The sequence below is a fragment of the Triticum dicoccoides genome, chromosome 1B (genome assembly GCF_002162155.2).
Source record: "Triticum dicoccoides isolate Atlit2015 ecotype Zavitan chromosome 1B, WEW_v2.0, whole genome shotgun sequence".
Lineage (NCBI taxonomy): Eukaryota > Viridiplantae > Streptophyta > Magnoliopsida > Poales > Poaceae > Triticum > Triticum dicoccoides.
In genome coordinates, this window is record NC_041381.1 from 205720070 (window position 1) to 205726567 (window position 6498).

The following is a 6498-nucleotide window of genomic DNA, read 5'->3' on the forward strand; positions in this document are numbered from 1 at the left end:
GTTCCCGATCTAGCTTATCTCATTCACTCAGATGTTTTGCTTTACAGAGATACATAGTATTGCAAAAGAAAAAAGAACAGGAAGTAAAGCCGAGCAGTGTCGTTGCCTGATCCACTGGATGATCCCTCTTCTTGCTTATATAGTGCCAACCCACTCCGGGTCCACATACTTACGGTTGGGTTGAATGATCCGACGTGGACGCCGATGACACGCCCTTCTCCTTGACTCGTCCTCGTGGCCTGGTTGGTTGCCATGGCAACAGTTTTGGCTACCACTGCAACACTTTTTCCTTGTGTGTTGCTGGTGCCCTTCGTCGTTGCCCTTTTGGCTGTCATGGCAGCTGGATTTAAGGTGCTGACACGTGCGGCACAGGGCAGCGCCCTGTACTGGTCCGGCCCGGTGGCTCACTCTGGCAGGTACGGGATGAGGTGGTAGCTCTCCTGCCCTGCTTAGGCATTGTTCGGTGGCTACGAGTGGCTGCGTGGTGGTGCAGCGGGGAAGGGCGCTAGATCTATCCAGTGGGATAGTTCTGACTTGTCGGCGTTAGCGGGCAATGAGGTCGGTGGTGGCCCTATGTGGCATTGGCGGTCGTGTCACGGTAGGGTGTGAGAGTGAGTGGATATTCTCATCGGCATTGTGCAACGACATGGGAATGGTGGTTGTGCTCCTCTGGGTGAAAGCATGGCCAGTGCTTGCCGGACGGCAACGGCAACGCCAGTCGGCATCGCTATCCTCCTTGGAGGGGTCGTCGAGGAGATCTACACACTCTCAGCTATTGGATCGAGCTCTTCGAGCAAAGCCAACATTCCTTTGAAGGATCGGGTGGTGGCACCGCCGTCAGTGTTGTTTTCGCTTTTTGGGGTGTTGATACGTTTAAGATGTATCTATAAGTTTTTGCTTGTTTCACGCTACAATTATATCATTATTGCATAATTTTGGCATAAGATATTAGTAATTTATGGACTAATCTATTAATTTAGTGCCGGTTTTTATTTTATTTTGTTTTTAGACTTTTCAGAAGAAAAAACAATCTTTTTAAGATAAAAAGACGGAAAATACATTGGCAATTTTAAAGTCTGAAAGGTTACAAAGCACTGGCGGGCTAGGAGGCGGTGCCCGTGGACCCCACACACCTATGGCGGAGCCTAAGTAGAGGTCACCACACGACAACGAGTTGACGGTAACGAAAGAGCCAAACGAATTGGTAGAAATGAACCTCTTTCTTCCGATGAACATGGCCAAGGATCAGGTTCTACACACAATTTCACCGATTTAGGTGCTTGTTGATAACAAGATTGTATGTAACCTTCGACACAAAAGCCGAGTATTTCCGTGCTTACTTCCACTAGTAACCAATGCACACGATATTAGACAAGATATTAATTCCATTTCTTGTTAGTATATTGGGCAGATATTAATTGCATCTTTGATATTAGGTAGAATGTAATTACTTGATTAGTACTGATATTAGATATGTTTTAATCTATATCTATACCAATATAAAAAGACCCAAAGGGGCAGATCCAACTGATCTCGGATATCAAACTAAGTCAATCCAACGATTTAGACTGCTCCAATGGCAAACATTCAACGTGTTTAACGTCCAGTTAATATCATACCAAATATTGCATTAATCACAGAATTAACAACCAAATAATAGCATATCTAATATTCACGTGCAATTAATATATTACGTAAATATTAACATGCGTTGCACGTACACATTTACTAGTTAGAGCAAGGTGCTAAACACGTTAATGAAAACACGCATGTTTTTTTTTGAACGTTAAAACCCTCTTTATTAACTCAACGTAGGAATCTCGTCTGAAACAGTACTGAGAATACAAATTGGGGGATCTAAGTCCCAAAAAACTGAAGTACGAGAATTAACACCTAGCTTAGCAAGAATATGGGCTGCCCCATTAGCCGTTCTCCTGACCCAAGTGATCTTGAACTCCTCCCTAGTTCGGATCATATTCTTTACCTCTTCTGTCGTTTGTCCCACCGGCGATAAGTTGCGTCCCTCTTCTCCGAACATCTTGGCTATTACCTGTGAGTCCGTCTCCAAATGCAGTTTCTGAATACCTCGTTGGATCGCCAACTGCACCGCTTTCCGACACGCCAGTATCTCGGCAGTCTCAGCTTTTGGACAGTTAGGGAGAAAATGGGAAGCTGCCCCCCGGAATGCGCCGTCTTCGTCCCTGAAGATAACACCGACACCACCTCCCGTTCCTTCCTTGACCATGGCCCCATCTACATTAGCTTTCATCCAGCCACTCTCCGGTGGTTTCCATCGTTCTTTGATGACCTGCTTCACTGTCGGAACCCGGGTCTCATGGCCCGTCCTCCACTCATCCATCAGTATCTTGACTCGCGTCGCTAATAGTGCCGGATCTTCAATCCTTCTTCCATCCCGCGTGTCGTTTCTAGCAAGCCACAAAGCGTAAAGGCCATGTATCATCATAGACTTTGAATCCTCGTCCGCCTCTGTCAGCCACTGTAACAACCCGTCCGTGAGTCAACTCTGGGAGCACACCGGGACAGGTGGGATCGCCACCCTCACTCCCAACACCGAGCCCAACTCCTTCCAAAACCTCACCGAGTGCCAGCAAGACCAGAACCGGTGATACAATGATTCCTCTCGTCCACAAGCCGGGCAGAACACCCCGGCTTTGATGTGTCGCCGCAAAAGCTCTGCACCTACAGCTAATCCATTCTTCATCATCCTCCACACATGTATAATTGCTTTGCCAGGTGCATTGACACCCCACAACGCCATCCACCCCTGGTGCTTCGCTACCGACGACGAAGAGCCCGGCTGTCCGGTTCTTGCTCGCCTCTTTTCCATGCATAGGTGATAGGCCGACCGGACCCGTTATTTGTAAAGTTCCAGGCGGGAACATCCTCCATACCATGGCCTCCGATTGTGATCTGGAGTATATCTTGCACATCATCTGCGGAAAACATTACCTCTAACTTGGCGCGATCCCACGCATCACCGTCTTCATTCAGCAGATCGCAAACACTTTAACACGTTTAGCACTAAACACTTTAACACGCATTGTGCTAAACATATTTAGCGCTAAACACTTTAACACGCATGGCTAAACACCGAAGCGACATACACCGTAGCATAGACACGGTTAAACGGGTGAGAAGTGTTGGGTCTTCGCAACTCGCTTTTTTTATATTGGTATATAGTGGGGTGTTTAAAAGTATGGATATAGATGAAAGTTCAATACAAAATCGGAGGATCTCCCTAGAAACATGACAATCGTCAAAGGCAAACACACACCAACAGCATACTATCTTATTTTTGGCGACCAACAACATACATGACAATAGAGACGTAACTACAGTTTTTATTCAAACAACCACATATGCCTATTCACCAGCTCACCAAGGCAAAACGATATGGGTTTTCCACAGTACAGCCCAGCCTGCCAGATCTCCATGCAACAGCAGAAATGTGCAGCTAAATTTAGCCGCAGCAGCACAAGGACTCCATGCAGCACTCGCAGGTCTCGTAGCAGCAGAAGCAACAGCACAGTGTAAACAGGCTGCAAGCGACAGGCTTCCAATGTAAAATCCACAGTTGTTAACCAGAAACCGGTGCAAGATTAAGTATCAGAAGTAATTTGTAACTTGAACTGAGATTCACTGCATAATTTCATAGTGAAATATCTGAAAATTACTTGCATCTTGGAGTGATCTCAAACTGATTTGATGGTATAATTAAATTCTCGGTGATGGAGTGCGAAAGACAAGATCCAGGCGAAGCTGCATGAAGATGACCAGTAACTACTACCACTCGCCAACAGGATATCATTTTCCATTTTATCTAATGAGCCAAAGGTTTGGGTCACTTGTTTGGTGGATATCCCTTTCAGGAATAAAGGTGAAAGATCACTTCCTACCTCCCTGAATGGCAGTCCCTCACCAAACTGGGGCCTTAATGACGATAGATGCTGGAAATGTTTTGTAAGAAAGCTTTGCCGGCAAGGAAGTAATGTACCCCACCCAACTGTGATTAAATCACTGAAATGAGGAAGGAAGTTGAACCATCAGGCTAATTAGTTTCTCTGGGAAAACCAAGCTTTGTAACAAGCCCAAGAGCACCTTTTGCATTCTGGGCTATTGTTAAGGAGGCCATCCTAAATTTCCAGATTTTGTACCCGCATCATTTTCACCATGCAATACAGGAAAAGTTCGATTAAAAACTTGAAATGCTTTTGTACCAAATGCGTGACGTTCGCTAGGGCCTCTCTGATTTGTAGGATTTCAAACCAAGAAAAATGAAGAAACTGGATGCCATGCCATGTTGAATTCACATGAACCAAAAACACGGAAATATGTAGTGTAGCTCAGGTTGTCTGATTGCACCACATGAAAAACACAGAATGTAGGCATAGTGTTTGCCATAGTTTTCACTGAAAATAAGAATAATTTCCATGAGGTTGGACTAGGTGGAAATTTTCCTTGAAATTGCATGCAAAGCAGTCTAGGAAAAATTCATATGTTCTCAAGAACATTTCCGAAGAAGCATAATCCTCCAAACTTCCTATGAAATTCCTTTGAATTACAGAGGACCTAAATCATACTGATTCTTTTTCTTTCATACACGGTTAGGTACTGCTAACTCTTAGGTTTAATAACAAGAAACGGGACTCGGGAAATATGAGAAAGGTAAACGACGTAAACTGCCTACCTAGTTTGTTAGAATGATCATGTGACACATAAACTAGTATTCTGGCGTATGTTAGAATGATCGCGTGACACATAAATCTTGTCTATGTTACTTGTTACATCAAACAGGTTATTGATAAGTCAGAAATACATAATACTCCCTAGTTGTACTAAGCAGCGTCAATTAATATGGATCAGAGGGAGTATTATTTTTATAAAGAACTTAGACGCCACGAGTAATATCATGCAAATTTACTCTATTTTTGAAATAAAATAAAATAAATACTAAAAATTCACTAAGGTGGCCTTATACACCTTAAAGCAAGTTCAAATTCAGAGTGATTCCTCATTGCAGAATACGTCAACAAGAACTCGACCAAAATAACAAGAGTTGTCCATAACTATAACAGAACAGAAAGGTTACCATGCATATAAGCAGCCTTTCTCCTCATGGCGCTTCTGAACATGATCATAGTAGGACATGTCCTGCGTACTCGGAGGGTTGTCCATCTCGATGTATATCTCTACACAAGTATCTAAGTACACCAAAAGAGAAGAAAAGGACTATGAGCAGAACAAAGGAGGAAAATATATGGAGTGGACAGTGGCTAACTGGCTATCTGTATGGGTGTGAGACCTTTTATAGACCAACTCAAGTTTGCAGTGTGTCAGGTCGAACCAAGTGTCCAACTATCAATCACCAGTAGGAACAAAAAGGACTTGACCAGGGTAAACGTAACTGTGGCAGTTGATGTGTTGTTTGCTAGTGCAATAGAGATAGCACAATTTTGTAACACAGTTTGTTCAATAAGGAATGTACAGAAAATAGCAGCATAGGAAATTCTTCATTTTATCAGTATATGTATTTCTAGATCCTTGAATCAGTGCTAATCAAGCCAATAATTAGTATTAAGTATTATTACTCTCCATCAAGCTTATCTTACCAAACCCTGTAAGAGTATCTTTTCTGGGGATAACTAGACAAGTTAAATCTTAATTGGATGGGACTAAATCCGTAGTCATGCCATGAATCAGATCTCTTATGAGTATCCATCCGACTGAGAAATGTGCACTGAGCTTGCAGATGGATGGAATTGATTGCCATTGAATATTTAGGTGAAATTAGGTCCCTCTTGCATTCATTGGTAGATGGTTGCTACTTGCACCAGGGACCAGACTTGATTTTATCAACTAAGTGCCTTTATCATTATTCATGACAACATCATCCATGATAACAGTTAATCATAATACCACTGCTGACAATGAAGGGCAATAAAGGTACAAGAAAGAGATTTTACACATTGATTGATAATATTGATCCAGACGTTAAAAATATAAGGACATTTTTCAATGTGGAGCCAAGACTTTGGTATTTACCATGTCAAAGGCAAATCATCCTTAATTATGCAGCAATGTTCTTGTCATGAATTGGCAAGATATACAATATCAGAACATGTAGCAATGCTTACTGTGTGAAGTTCAGATTTCCTATTCTACTAAGCAAGCGACACAATGTAGTTGAGTTATAAAGCATGAAAAGCACTGTGGACTTACCTCGCTGTTTGCTCGTCCATCAAATCTGGTGAACAGATTCATCAGAATCTGGAAAATTCGAAATACACTGGCATCCACATGACACCAGCTGTAGTAAAAAATCGCGACCTCCCATATCCAAAGTTGTTTCACAGAACAATCAACTAGAATTGGGCATTATCTTGTCAAAGAAAGAAATGTCCATCACTTGAGAATACACCATGAAAGAATCAAGGTTCGTCCTCAAATAAGAAACTATTAATTACAGACTTTGAAACA